A 16,622-nucleotide genomic window follows, 5' to 3' on the forward strand; every position below is an offset into this window, starting at 1 on the left:
GCATTTCCGAAGAACTGAACCAACTAACAGTACGGAAGGTAGAAAAATTGTGCTTTAATTGTGAGCATCAGAAATTGAAAGGAAATCTAAAGTAAACAAAAATGGCGGATGGTCGAAGGTCGTAAAAAAAAGGCGAAGAAGAAAGAAGAAGGAATTTGTCCTACGCGAAGATTCTAAAGCGATCTTATGTTCCAGCTTGGGCGTTACCAACGGTTTTCGCACCCAAGGGAAATCGCTTGGGAAGAATATCACAGTACGGGCCCAAAACCTTGACATCTACATACAATGCAAGGACCGCGACGAAGTGACAACCAGAGAAAAAATATACACTATGTTGAGAGAGCAGTTTAAGTTTGAGGAACTGGGAGAAGAATCGTGAGATCGTGAGCTTGAAGAAAGCCTGAGGTAATACTGAACAGCTACAATGCGATTATCAGGTGTGGGGGAAAGGCTATATCGCTAAGGAACGCAAGTAGCAGTCTAAATGCTTATTGTGCGAAGAAAAGTATGAATGGGAAAACCGCCATGTTGCCAAAAGTAGTAAATTGCCGGAATTCAGGAAGACGTTCTCTGTAATTAGAAAATAAGGTTTATTCAAATAAACATCAATCATTGCAAGATCGCCCAAAATTTACTTGAGCAGGCCACCCATGAGTCTGAGATGGAGGTCGTTATCCTAAGTGAACCATACAGGAACCGTCATGGGGGCTTATGGGTCACAGATTCAACAGGTGGGCTTTGTGTGGGAAACAATAAACCGCGTGCGCGTGTATGGCTGCTTTTTACCATCCAATCTCATATTGTCTGAATTTTAACAGATGTTGGACAATTTCCTTTACGACCCAAGGAACCGAAGTCCGATGGTGATTGCCGGAGATTTTAATACATGGGCCGTGAAATAGAGACGCTTGGAGAATAGCCCAAAAGGCCAAAGTCTATTAAATGCACATTCGTAGACTTAACTTTAATCAGCCCTAACTGACACATGATATGTCCTGGCAAGTTAGCTAGGACTACATTCACAATGATTACCAGGTAATCATCTTTGAACTAGAGCGACAGCCACAGCGCAGGAAAGCAGCATACCTAAAACCGAAGAGGGCATCAGGTTGATCGGCAAAAGCATTGGATGAGGAAACCCTTTTTAGTTTTTAGAAGCGTGGCTAGACAAACCTAGTACCATACCTAAGAGATGTTCATTGCACTGTAGACGCAACTGCCGGTTGAATACTGAATTGGCCGGCCTTCGATCATCCTACCTCCGAGCGAGACGAACGGCTCGAAGAGTAGTAGGTAGGATACATAAGTGACAAAAGAGCATGCCTTCAAGGAAGCCCGCAAAAAACTCCAGTGTCCCACCCAGCGGAGTAAGAGCGAAGGTTTTAGAGAGCTCTGCACGGAGCGGATGTATCCATAGGGGAGCGCCTATAGAATTGTGACGGGACAGCTCAGAGACCAGTCATCCCCACAGATCATGTGCCTTACTCTTTTGTTGAAAATCAATTATTCCACAAGGAAGAGAGAGGAACTAACACTACCAAATCGGCACTGACAAACTTTAGAGATTTCATAATATGACGGCCTACATGTAGTAACCGTTGACGAGCTGTGGAAGATCTGTAGAGCAAGGGAGGAGACAACAAAATTCCCGGCCTGGTCGGTATACCGGGTTCTGCTCGGTCTCGCATAAAATCTAGACCGGACATGTTCGCTGAGTTGTTTGTAGCGTGCATATCCGAGGGGATGTTTCCTATAGAATGAAAGTGGCAGCAGCTGGTATTACTGCCTAAGACTGGTAATTCTCCAGGTGAGCCATCCTCCTATGCCATCTAGACGCTATGGAGGAAATCCTCGGCAGCGATTGGTGTTCCCGCCTACCTTCCCGCTATTACTGATAACTATTTAGCTGAAAGGAGCTTGATATGATATTCATGACAGAAGTTCTGTACTAGGCCCACTATTGTGGAGCATTATATACAATGATGTATTTAAACTATCGATTAAACACGGTGGTGTGTTTCGTCGACGATATTGCACTGCATGTCATGCGAAGCAATCTGTACTGTTAAGACTTGGTTGGCTGGGCTAGGCTGGGCTGATCCTTGCGAAGCAAAAAGCGGAAGCGATCCTCACCATCTAGACATTCCGCTAGCATTGGAATTAGGAGCCATATTACCAGTTCCAAGCCAGCCATCAAATACTTGGGAGTGATGATAGATGCAAAGTTAACTTTTAAACAACACGTGCAATGACAAACGATAAATGGCGAGTATAACCCCGAACGTTGAAAGGCTACGGTATATTTGTAGGCTAGATCTTGCTTTATGACATTCTCATTTGGAGAAAAGCATTTCACATATCATCCAACGCCCATAAACTGAATGCGATCTATAGGAAGACATCCCTGAGGATGTGTTTTGTTTCAGATCAGGCAGCATTCGTCCTCTCGGGGGTAATCCCGATTGATATCTTTTCAGATGAGATGGCAAACATATACAATCTGAAGTCAGTCTCTCCTTTGTCGCAAACGAAGAACACCGGAAAAAAAAAAATCTGTAAACAGATTACAAGAACGTTGGGAGCACACGGGAACGGCCGGTGGACTGGCTGATTCCTACCATCAAGGAGTGGTCGCCAGTATCTCTATAGGTTTAAATTGGAAAATTCGCCCGAATGTACAAATTGCGACGAAGCCCCCGAAGACCTAGAACAGAGGAGAATCTTAGCGAGAACTTTAGATGAAGCACTAATACTGGCAAATCTGGTAAAGAGACTGCTAGCATCGCATAAAAGATAGCTAAAGTAAGCTAATTCATTGAAGATTTCCAGCTCCTTAGAAAAAATGGCAGTCAGACGGTAAACCGATTTGAATAAGGTTTTATTTTCAACAAACCCTTAACGAACTTGCACAGAGTCTATTATACAATAATTACGTTAATTATGTAAATGAAGGTTATTATAATTATGCTAATTATATTTCTGACTAATTGTTTAGGTTGCTCTTTGCATCTAGATCAGTTTCCAATCCAAAGTTGTCAGTCGCATCCCATAACCTATGCAAGTGCAAGCAATTCCATTCTGCACATCAACTAATTTAGCGAATATTAATGAATTAGCATTTCCCAACGAACTTATAGGCACTTTTCGAATCACGATATTGCCAATTACCAAGAGCTAATAGCAATCTCGGTATGATGTCTCCGCAGGATATGTGAACAGGTTTCACCTTATAATCGATCGTGACTCAAAGTTCAATATCACTCCGAGATCGTGTCGTTCACTGGTTGCAGTACACAGCCAAGATGCAGAGTATTCCGTGGAATCGTGATCCCCTGCACATGTTTGTCTCGCAGTGCCATTTCCTTTATGATAACATCTCACATTGATTCCACATGTACAAGAGTCATCGAATCATCTTCCGTAAATGAACTGGCAGTGTGAAGATATAGCGTAACATCTGCTAACTCGGAATGCAATCAAATCGCAAATGATGTAAGGATAAATAATTAGATCAGTTAAGGGGTATCGAATTTGAAAATGGTTTATTTGCCAAGAATTTATTTCAAATGCTCCCTATTACGGTAGAATAGACGTTTTCCCACTAATTCACGGATATTATGTATCGGATTGCTCCGTCAAGACTAACTTGATGAATTGCATTGGCTATTGGATAATTTATGATGTTGTAAATCATATCCTATCCCTTGCTTCGTTTACATACGTATACATATGTGTAACGGGAATACAGGAATTCCTCTAATTCAAACTTAGAGCTACCTTAGCACCCTTAAATAGCTTCACAGTTACTAAGTGAAGTTTCTCCGGGAAAATCTGAATTCATTACCACGTTGAATTAATAAAACTACTAGATCTGCGCTCTCCTTGCCCATTTTGCGACAGGTGTGCCCCATCTTAGCTAAAAGAGGAAGTGTAAAGTCAACGTTTATGCTAATTCATAATTGATATGTTCGCGGTAGGAAATTTCGATTAAATTACGACGTCCATTGAACTAATGAATTGACTCTAAGAACTGTTTCTGCACAAGCAGGTGGACACTAAGGCGTACTAGTAAATACCATAATGAGGAAGTTGCCGGAAATAGTCTAAATTATGCGCATCTGACTGGAAATCGTTTGGGAATACCCAGAATGATTAAATGTAAATGAATTAATCTACGAAAAACAACAATTTTTTCCGAAAAACAACAATTTTTATTTAACCTATAAAATTACAAGTCTAAATTAACCGAACTTATGTACTACCTTAACAGCTTAGCTTATCACTAAAGAATAAATTGAAAAATACATGAAATGTTGCCTGGAGGAAAAGTCGAAAAAAAACCTCCACTCGTTGATTTTTTTATAAAAGCGGGCGGGCGGGGAAGGAACTAGGATGTGGGTTGGGATGGGGCATGCGGGAGGGGTTTGGGAAAGGAAGCTAGGAGTGGTGCTAAGGATGGGTAGGCTTTGAAAACTGGGTTGAGGAGTAAATGCCGTTGTAGAAGATTACTCTACCGCCGGGGTCGAAAAGGAGGTTACGGGACTGGAGAGGTAGGAGGACTTGAGGGAACAGATGAGTTCGTAGAAGATTCTCTTCGGCGATCTCGATCTGCATGGCCTGGGAGATAAGTGGATTTGGGTGGGATATGGATTTTTTTAGGAATTTGAGGACATTACGGGCTAGGACGGCGTCAATGCGGGGTGTTTGAGAGGAGTCGTAGAGGATCTGGTTTGTGATGTATTTGGAGCGGTCTTCGTTCTTGAAGATGTTGGTACAGTGGCAGAAGATTCTGCGCTCTTTGCAGCGGATTCGTTTGATTTGGTGGGGGGGAGCGCCGGACCAGAAGATGAAGCCGAAAACGAGAAGGGGTCGGATAAGCTGTTTGTAGCAAAACAGCTTGACTTTCTGAGGTGTTGGGCTAGTGTATTTTAGGCAACGTCTGACGATTTGTCTCCGCCCTGGTAAGAAACCGTAAAGCCGTCGTCGCTTGACTTTTTTAAAAAGTTTGGGTGCAAGCCCTAAGCAAGGGGTCCGTGGACCAGAAAAGAGGGAGTAAGTTGCTCCCCAATTGGTCCGGTCCTGCATCAAGTTGATGCGGACTTAGGGCCCCCTTCATTCTCAAAACGAATATTTCAGCTCTGGCCAAGCTCTGGTCAATAAGGCGGATTTGCGCTCAATATAATTCGTAGGCATGTCGTGTTCTACGAATTATATAAAGGAGCATTCAACATCTGCGAGCCGGTACGGTCACGCTGCTCCCAGGGCAGAGGTGAGGCAGCGTCTGACGATTTGCCTCTGCCCTGGTAAGAAACTGTAAAGCCGTCGTCGCTTGACTTTTTTAGGGTCAGGATTCTTTCGCGGATGGACTTGTCCAACTCGCGGATTTCGGTGAGGAGTTGAGAGGATTGCGGAGAGTATCTATTCCTTAATAATCTCCGCCTGAGCGCCTTTTTATATTGGATGTCGGATAGGATATCGTCGGGAAGGGTGAAGGTGAAGGGTGATGATTCGTCGCATACTTGCCGAACTGCCTCGGTGTATTGACGAACTGTCAGGTCAATGGACTCATTAGGAACTGTACGGTTGGATGGGAGTAGGAGAGGTTGAAGTTTGGTTTTGAGGGCCAGGTTGATATATTTCCAGTTTGCACGCTGGAAGTCGGGAATTGAGAGTGGGGTGGATCGAACGACTCTGTCCGGGAGTTTTATGTTTAGGATTACGGCGTCGTGATCGCTGATGCCGGGGACCGTTTCGAGGAAGGGGAAGGTGTTAGGATTGGGAATGACAGTCAGGTTGCTGCTAATCAGGAAGTGGTCTAGTTAGGAATGGTAGTGTGGTTTGTTGAAGGTCGGGAGTGCCGGACTGAAATGGGCTAGGTTGATGGTGGGATTTGAGGTTGTGAGGAACAGGTGGAGCTGATCTCCGTTGTGGTTCGACCGTGCATCGAACCAGGACTGGTGTTTGGCGTTGAGATCTCTGCCTATAATTAGGGACAATTGTTTGCCGGGAGAGCGGTGTAGGGGCGTGCAGAGGGACTTAATACAAAGAAAGTCGTGGGTGTCGAGGGATTGGTTGGGACAGTATACAGAGGCGACGAAGACCGAGGTTGATTGGGATTCAAAGGAGATTAGTGAGATTTCGATGGATTTGAAGGTGTTGGGAGGTGGGTGGATTTGGGTGACTAGGAATTTGTCGGAGATAAGGACGGCCGTTCCGCCACAAGTGTCCCGGCTTTGAGGATTGGACTGAGGTCGGTCAGTCCGGAAGAGGTTGAAGTTGGGAAAGGAAGGATTGCATCTATAGTTCAAGCTCTTTTCACATAGGAGAACTATATCGGGTTTGTGCTTGCCAAGGAACAGCTCGAACTCATGTCTGCGGGAACGGCCGATGATTGAGTTGATGTTCAACTCAATTATCTTAACGTCCATTAATGGATGCCAAGATACCGACCATTGAGTTGAACATCTGCAAGAATTCTTGCAATTTCCTGGCGAACTCAAGGAAGTCTGGATTCGAAATGGTGGTGGGTTGGATTACGTTGTTGGGTGTCCGGGGAGAGGTTCCGCTTCGCGCGGCATCGGCGAAGGACACGGACGGACGGGTGAAGGCTGGGTTCGTGATAGGACGACCAGCGGGGCGGGAGGTAGTTGAGGAGAGAGGGCGGGAGGGAGGAGCACGTTTTTGAGCGTTCCTCCTTGCTACCACCTGGATGAACCGTGGGCACTTCCGGTAGTTGGCGGGGTGATCATTGCCCCCGCAGTTGACGCATTTCGGCGCCTCCTCGACTGTTTTGGCGCATTCGCCAGGGCCGTGTAGTTGGTCACACTTGACGCACCTGTGGGTGAGGTGGCAGTTGATTGCCGCGTGTCCGATGCGCTGGCAATTCTTGCACTGTAGCACTTGTTTATTAAAAGGTTGCATCGAACGTGACCAACCACAAGTCGAGGTTGATGTTGTTGTTCTTTGCCCAGGTCGTGGCAAAGGGTTTTGCGCTCAGGGTACTTGAGGCTCCCTGAGCTTCCAATTCATCGACGGTCTCCTTAGGGGAGAACGTCGAATCGAGGCCTCGTAGGATGAGGTTGTTCGTCCTATCCGAGGGAAGGGTGAATGTGAAGAACTTGTTGTTGTTCTCCACAAGGGCCTTCTTGGCGGTAGCGTAATCTTCCGGTGTTTTTGTTAGGATTTGGTAGGAACTACCTGATTTCTTGATCAGGTAGTTGTTGGAGAGGGCACGGGATATATTATCTTTGATGTTTTTAAAGGTAGCCGAGTTTTCGAATACCACAAGTGGAGGAATTTTTTGACTGACCTCTTTCTTTCCTGGGGCTGCAGTGGCTGGCCTCGGTTGCTGTTGATATTGTAGCTTAGGTGGCGGCTGTTTGATTGCGATAGCGGGCTGGCGCTCCTTCGCCTCGCCGAGGGTCGGAAAGCTTCCGGGTGTGATCCGGATGGTAGGGCGGCATCACAAGCAGGTGGACACTTAGACATACTAGTAAATACCATAATGAGGAAATTGCCGCAAATAGTCTAAATTATGCGTATCTGACTGGAAATCGTTTGGGAATATCCAGAATGATTAAATGTAAATGAATTAATCTACCATTTTATGAAGCTGTAATAGTCCTCTGTATAACACATAGTCACAATATATATACATATATGGGAACCATAAGCCCCCATACTGAGCACAGTATGTCAACCACAGCTACGCGGCATCCCCAAGCTATTTGGTCATTGGATTGATAATACTCCTTCCCTACTTTAATGCAGCGGAGTCCTCAACATTTGGAACATGGATCTGCCTGGAAAGGAGTCGTTTTGGTATGGACCGATGACGGTCTGGGAGTATGGAGCTATCTGGCCTACATAGCGAAAAACATCTTATAGGCGATTCTCAGTAGAGACACGCCTCTATAACTGCTCCATTGAGTGACGTCTCCCTTCTCCTCTATGGAGTAATGCTTCCTTGTCAATCATCAGGCGTAGATTCGCTTCTTCATGCGATTAGCAGCCTTCACAATTATCCAGTTATGGTTCTTAGGGTGACCAATTACACGGACTGTTTCTTCCGTTCGTTTCGTTTCGAGTTTTACTTACGGCTGAGGCTGTTTGTGGCCGTGCCAAATATAACTTTCTCCACGAGATTGTGAGGCTTACTATTGTATCTGGCAGAGTGGCTCTCTTCAAGGAAACAAATCACATTTCAGTATATTTCTTGCGAGGCGGCAATATCTGCCTGTCGCAAAAGGCCATTACAGGGAATAAAAATTTGTGGACTAGCGTAACTTCCATGAGAATATCTCGTCTTGTGAGTTGAGGCTTAATAATACATACAAAAGCAATCCATGCTTGTCGTAAAAGGCGACTAAAAGGGATAGAAATTTGTGGTCTCCGGATCATTGCGATTAATGTGAATTCTATAGTAGCAATCCACCGAAATGCGGAGCTCCTTGATTCTTCATTTCCGAAACCGACCTCAGTCCGAGGCATTCGATAACGTTCAAAGATTTTGATTTGATGAGGAGCGATAGGCGAAATTGTGATGGGGGAGGTGGTACCGGAATACTTGTGGGTCGCCATTATCGTTTCAGGCATATTAATAGGCCTGAATTTGAAACCTTTGAATGTATGGAAGTCTATTGTATTGTGTTTCCATTGCCTAGAGGAGGGAATATATACATTCTGAGCCATGTCAAGGAGGAATTCCATTTTCTGTTTACGATCTTCGAACTGAGCAGGCTGCATAATTACCATATTATAGCCGGCGAGGGGTATTCCTCAAATATTGGATAGAGCAATACCAGATAGAGAATAAATGCGAATTATATGGATCAGATAGTCCAACCTGGCCCAGGGAAAATTCCTATCTAGATTTGTGCGTTGCTGACGCGCTCCTGAACTTTATTTTAGTAATTCTCAACGGAAACTACAGAATCTTCCCTACGATAGCGACCATAACGCTATTCTTATTGAAGTTCGGTTTGATGGACGAAGGGTTCGCCTTCTGCCGATGGACAGTGGCGTCCACAGGCTGAACAAACAGATTGGAAGAAATTCTAAGAGACGTTTATTCGGGGGTATCGAGAGGAATGCCCACCACTTGATGGAAAAAACGATAGTACAATTATGCCAGGTGACGGGAACGTGAGCAACGAGGAAATACTTCAGTATCTTCTTAAGCTGGAGAACTTGACGCTGACAATTGAACAAGTCGTCTCTAAGATTAAACCTCGGAATAATATTGAAGGATATGAAACCGCATTTATGGCTGGTCAAAAAAGTGAAAAGTCTTCTGCTCGCTCGCGTCAACAAAATTTATCGGAGATATGGGGACTATCATCTTCCCATATTGGTTGAGTTCGAATCAGTCCTTAAGATCCCGCGGGATTATATCCGCCAATATAACTTAAATGAAACGTTGCTCGATTGTAGTACTTCTCGATAGGAACTCATTTCTTTGTTGCGACTGCTAACTCATATGTGGTGGTATTTGAGCTGCCGCGAATCAGCATATTCGTGTTGTCTCTATACCCTCTTAAGCATCCCCTATGAGGCAATAGCTGCTCGCATTTCACCTGGGAACTGCGTAGCGCTCATTATTTCCTGTGTTTATTTTCTATACTTTAGTCCAGGTTCTCCAGGGAATGAATTGTTTGATACGCTAGCGGATGTTGTCTTAACTGAATATCTGGACTGAATATCATCCTCTGTGGAACATGAATTTACCCTCAATTGAATGAATGAACTCTGCCGGTCCACCCATCCTCCACGAACATTCCTATCACTCCGTCGTTTCTAGCTCATTTCACGTTCATCAAACTCGTAATATCCGCTTCTTCGGTCTTCTTTTTTGCAACATTCCCCACCATTGTTTTTGACTATCTCCCAGTAACTCGGCTTATTTTAAAATTGATGATCAGTATCTCCATCTTGAAGTCGACCATATTAATCGATCCATAGTATAACTGATACATAAGGTTCTAAAATTTAATTTCCACAGAGCCGACTTCCTAGTCCTAAATAAGTTTCTTACCGCAGTTGATTTGACCATAGTCCTCCAAAAATTATCTTGCAACCGGGAAGTCCCACACACACTAAGACTTCAAGAAAAACTGCCTGCATGCTTTATCCCCACTTCGGGTCATAAGCTCCGCATAAAAGCGGTTTGGTCCACAGTAAAAATTAGTGATGCTTTACATGCGAAACATCGGTCTCGGCAAAAATTTCGTCGTAGAGACAGTGCGGTTAATCTCGCCAACTTTAAACGTTCATCTACAAAACCCTCAATTAGAGCAGGCGCAAGTTGAGACGAAGCTTGAACTGATGCGACTCACCGTGACTTTTTGTCCTTCCCCTTACGCTCATTTTCAACAAAACTTTATCCAAAGATATCTTAACAGATAATAACACGTATCATCCCCCAACGCAAAAAAGGCCACACCTCTTTGTCCTATGTCTGAAATTTTAGAAAAATATGTCAAAGGCTGCCTTTCGTCTTGCACGCTTAGTTAAAAAAGCCCTTAGTTTGACTTGGATCTTTTCAGCTCTAACCTAAGGTTCCTTTCCAAGGTCCTGCGAATTCGACTAATATATCAACCCACTCCTAAAGGTCTGAGTCAACTTTGATCTATTTCTTCAGCTTGTTTCCCTCCAGAACCGGGGCGGTCCGTCGTGAACAGTTGCACCATTTCGTTCTATCAAAAGCCTAATTTGTATGCAATCAAATGCCCACCCAGCGTAGCAAGCCACTGCTGTTTCGGCTGGCTCTTTAGTCGCTTACCATTGACTTCAATGTTCACACCAATCTTGGCGAGCGACTTTTCCTTAGCGCGAATTACGCGACCATACCATCGAAGACGCTTTTCGAGAAATTTTTTTACGATCCACCCCCGCCCTCCTTCCTCCCACATTTCAAACGTAAGCAATTCCATAACGCAGTTCTCTTTTGGCTGATAGCATTGCTCCGATATATTTAAATCGCTCAATTCTAGGCAGGTGATAGTGATAGTGCCTGTTTCATGGGGATCGGTCGCCAACAATTCAACAATTCAACAATTCTGCATAAAGCAGTGTATAGGCGCCGGACATGTCCTATGTGTCGGTGTCCATACCAAGAACAAAGAGGAGTACTAAGAGGGCACTTTCTTGATGAACACCGACAGAGACACGAAGTGATTTTGATATAACCGCCAAACGTCGAACTTTACATTTCGGATCGTGGTAGAGCGAATGGACCTAGCGCAGGAGTTCTTCTGGCACTAAGGGATGTCGTAAAGCACACCAGATGAGTTCATACAGTCAAATGCTTTCTCTAGTTCCAGAAATGCAATGTAAAGGGGGCGATGTTTCTTCATGTTCTACAGTTCTTGACCAACCCGGTTGGGACTGCAACCGGGTTTGCAGTTCTGTTGCTTTCCCCAATTTCATTCGTTTTATTGCCACCCCGACTTCGGTGGCGCTAATAGGTGGAATTGCTCCGTAGGTCGGCAATGCTTTTGGAAGTGGAGGGTGAACAAATTCTTTGCGACTCGACGTCGGTAAGAAAAGTACCGTTCTTATCGTTACCGCAACAGAAGTGATCGATATTATGTGTGTGCGTTGATGTTGGCTTTTGGCAAGTCGATTTCGCCATCCCGAGTGTCCAGTTTATTGATCTTTGCAATGGACCGCTCAGGTGGGAGGGATTGCTTTCTTTACTTCCTGGTTGCCATTCTTGTGAATTTGCCAAATGGTCAGCATTTTATCGTCGAGAAATTTGTGGTAGAGACGTTTTTTTTCACGGACCTTCATTTCTACATCGTCATTTCAAAGTCAAGGATCTTGGTTTGGTGACCCCAAGGGTTGCAAAGGCCGCTTTGTGGATCGTGTCTTTAATTTGATTTCATGATTCTCCCACATTCGTAATGTCTGGTAATCGCGCAAGTGAGGCCATTTCTTTATTCTTCTCATAAAATCGTCACCGGCGTTATTCATGCTGTTTTATCGGTGGGTTGATTCGCAAGACGGCAATCAACGGCCGATGTTGCGGTTCGGTGGTCTCATAGGAAACGGCTTTGCAGTAACGGTGGTAAAATGTCGGCGTCTTACGAGAATATACTTGATGTGCTTTTTATTATTCCGACTATAAAATGTAGGAAGAGGAAATATTCTTTTTTAAACCATGTATTCATCGGTACAAGGTCATGGGTGTCCGGAAAATCGATTATACGCTCGCCACCCAATGGAACCTGTTACCTTCTGCCATTAAGGTCGTCGTCAATGATGATATAGTCATGAGCGTGCACGTACAGGGTCTTGCATCGAGAAGATGCCAGAAGGCATCCTCTTCGGCATCAGGTCGACCTATTTGTAGTGCGTACCCGGTGAAGAAGCGAATAGTGCGATCAGCTGATATAATGGTGAACTTCATCAGCCAATCATCAAATTGTTCAAATTCTTTAATGGCATCACGGAAACCCACTGAGGTGGCAACAACCGTATTGAGTGTGTGGGCTACCAAATTGGATATGACGAAGCTTTTGGTGCAAACCGTCGGGTTTCTTGTAGAGCGTAGATATCAATGCGTCTTTTCGGAATCGCTCTTGCGAGTTCCTCGGTCTTTCCAATGAGGGTGCACATATTTAGCGTGCAGATACGTATTTATTTTGCACGAACTAATTTACTTAAGTCCTGGCGCCATCCATCCATCAAGAACTCTTGCCTATTTCTCGACAGGATCGGGGCACGGCGTGCCTTGTCGACTTAGACGAGCGCCTTAGCATTTTTCCGAGGCTTGTGACTTAATCTGCTCATTTTGTTTTCAACGACATTGGATCCTTGGTCGGCCAGTCGCGACACCTGTCACTAATAGAGAGAGGCAGGATTTAGAATAGTGGAATAACTCCAACTATACTATATTACTTATTTATCTTTTTCCCTGATCTCAGCATTACATATTACAACTTTATTTATCTGAGTGAAATTATGCGGTGTTTCCGACGATTAATTATTTGAAATAATAAAAACTTGTTGTTTCTTTTCCGTTGGTGTGAATATATATATTTCGGCAACCACTTGTTCCCTTCATCAGTGCTGTTAGCAAATATTCACACCAACGGAAAAGAAACAGCAAGTTTTTATTATTTCAAAAAACTTTATTTAAATCGATTTTCTGTCTGTCGGTCGATGATACGCATTTTTCTCCAAAACGGCTACATCGATTCAAACAAACTTTGGTGGACACATGGGAACTTTGAAATATCACACATTTAGGAAGTGACATACATTTAGGTGCAGTTTAAAGAGGACTCCACACAAATGCAATGGGAGATGTTAAATTGTTTTCCACATAATATACAGTGTTTTATCAAATGGAAGGTCTGGATTAGTACTTTCCGAACATGATATTAGTTTTGGCATTAATTGTAAAATCAAATAAAAATCAAATAAAAGTAAGACAGGACTCATTTTCGGAAACTATCCAACCCAAAAATCTGGAAAAAAGGCGATGCACTTATATGAAATCTAGGCCTCGAAATATGTCCCATCCCAGTATCTACTCAAGTAAACTTACTAATATTAAGTTCATCCTAGGAATACTGAATTTTGCCCCGGCACTCAGTATCGTGCAAAACATTGCCAAGTTTCATGGAAATCCGTCTATAAATATCAAAGTTGCAGCAATTCAAACTTATCAATTTCGGACGAGTTTAAGGCATGAAAATAAGATGCTGTCGTCATAATTAACGAGAATAATTGATCATCATCATTAACGGCACAACAATCGGTATCCGGTCTAGAATAATTGATAATCGAGTGAAATATTAAAGCGCCATATATGAAGAAGCTGCTTCCTGCAGCTGCTGCCCTGGAATAGGGTCATTTTATCCACGGGGACATTCTCAGAATCTCCCCAAGAAGAATCTGGAAATAATCAGAAAGCGGCCACTTTATGGTACCTAGGCTCCGAATCTGTTCAAATAAAGTTAATAATAGTATACTATTATAATTTTTTATAATTGACTGCAGAAGCCCCCCAGTCCATCCTAGAATCATGAAATTCTGCAGCAATATAGGCAGTAATATAGAGCACCTACTTGGTTCAAATTGAACTATTACTGACGAAGTTATAATAGGTCAAAATTTCCGCTTCAGTGCAAATTCTAACACTTTGAATGTTAATGGAACCTAACAGATCAAATTATTTGTGTGAATGGCTCTGTCACACGGAGCTGTCATACACTCATCGTTCTTTACATAGTGAAACATAAAACCTTTCATACGTGAAGCGTCAAACTTCTGGATTCTCGACTTGCTGTTTAAAAATTAAAATCGCTTCAATGTATGTCTGTCTATCTGTCACAAGCAATCAGAAGTGGCTATACCGATTGACACGAAATTTGGTCGGACGATAAGAACTATGAACGCCTAGAAATGCAGTGAGCACCAGATTTTCTACGTTGAGATTAAGGGGGGTATGATTTTTTTCCACCGAATGTGGTCATGTTGGTTACCGAATGAAAGGTTTTGCTTAGGGCGATACAAGCGTTAGTTTTGACGTTTGTTGGAAAGGCGGGAAGTGCGAGGGGTAGAAAGGGATGATTTCTTTAAAGAAGCCATTCTCAGAAATTACTAGTAGTACAGTAATATTGATTATAGTATCAAGTTTGATCAAAATCATACTATTACTAACAAAGTTACAGTAGCTTAAAGTTGTCTTTACTACAACCCAAAGTACTAAATATCAATAGCATACTAAAGTGAGTAGTCTGACAGGCTAAATGCATATACATTACGGGCTGCGTGCAAATGGAATTGTTCTGCACTCAAATATACTCAAACTGGAAACAAGCCAACCTTTCGTACCCGAAGGCCGAACTTTCGATTTCCCGGCTTGTTTATTAATGGCATTTGTCCATCTGCCATTATCATTTCCTTTCAACTTCGCTTTACTTACAGGGACCCCTGGGGGCTAGTGTCACTGCAAGGGCAGAAGAAACTGTTTCGTTCCCCTAAATCCTCTTGTAAGATACCTGAATAACTGTTGCCATATTTTTTATAGCTTGGTACAAGTTATGCTGCTGATCAACCCGGACAACTAAATTATTTTTAATCCAATCCGTGTGAAGGCCAATTCCCTCGAATCAGGGCTCTTCTCTCCATTGATTTTAAGGGTGAAGAGCATGCTGGGTGTCCTCTTTCAATGCAATTAAAACGCTTTCTCGTCCAGTTTCCTACAACTCTAAATGAAAATTAAACACTACCATCCAGGACTCCGTTGTATTTTAAAATTTGCCACCGGAAAATCGCGCACACATTTCTGCAGGTTAGTGTACTTTGAAATTTAGTTGCGCTAAAGTGCAGATAAAATTAATGCTTTCAGTAATCTCTGCCGACATAATTGATAATTGGACCTACAAATGAGACAATTAACATTTGTTGAGGTCAACTTGAAAACAGTCTACAGACGGCGTCAAGATCCGTAAAGTGGGTACTTTGAATCAGGCCACATTTCACTGCACTCGAGTGGTAAATATGAGGCCTGAATCAAGATGACGACCTCCTACATTAGCGCCTTTGGTAATTAGATGCGCGACACAGCCGACAAAATATGATCTGGGCCAATTGAGAACCACACATGCTCGAATGAATTTAGAAATTTGAAAGCCTTGAACCATCCTTGGGCTCTGTGGATCCAGATTGCCAGTCATTTGGTCGACATTTGTCAATTGGCTGCTTATGAGGGCTTTGATCCAGAGCTGAAACATGATGATGAGCAATCCCAGCGGGAAATTGAGTCAGTATGGCCGAGGGTAGTGACGCGAGTCTATGCTAGTCTAGAACGCCTTCACGGTAAACACTTCAATGAAAGCATGTAATAATGTCCCTTACTTTTCCGGCACTTTACTTGTCCCTCGTGTATAAATTTTTCTAACTGGGCTACGTAAGCCAGGGAAATTTCAAAACAACCATGTTTCAGCTTTTCATGCCTCAAGTGCCACGGAAATCGATAGCAGACAAATTTCTGTGTTTCGGTTTTCACGGAATCTCCAAGGACCCAACACGGAAAATGTGTTCACCATTCCGCGGCTGTCTTTGGTTAGATCTCTTAAACTGGGAAAATATCAGAGGATTACTTTAGCGAAAAGATATCGTCTCGAAAGGATGCGTAACATATGATACATGTGATTTCTTTTCCGTGATATAGATCGCGGATCATTTGGAAGGTTGTTGCGAGCACTGGTGAGGGAGATTCCCTTGCATATAGAAGTACGTGGACGCACACATGACGTGAGTTTCAGATATGATATCAGTGTCGCCAGGCGGTGGCGGTTTCTAGGAGTAAGCAAAGCATAAGAGTTGGTTTCAATTGTTAGATTAGTTCACTGTTGAGTGTTCATCATATGGTTTTCTCAAGTAGGAAATTGTTAACACGTTTCCTTTGGGAATGCATACAAATGTATACTATGTAAGACCGTGAGATTTCTTGAGTACACACTGTTCCTATATGATATCTGTTCTGGATATCATATGGTATTTTATACGAGTACACTCTTATGCTCCCTCTAAAAAAAGCTGAACATACAAGGGAAATGCGTAACCTGAAGGACGCGACTTCAATGCCTAATGATTTACGAAGTCAA

Source organism: Hermetia illucens, chromosome 2 (genome assembly GCF_905115235.1).
Source record: "Hermetia illucens chromosome 2, iHerIll2.2.curated.20191125, whole genome shotgun sequence".
NCBI classification, from domain to species: Eukaryota; Metazoa; Arthropoda; class Insecta; order Diptera; family Stratiomyidae; genus Hermetia; species Hermetia illucens.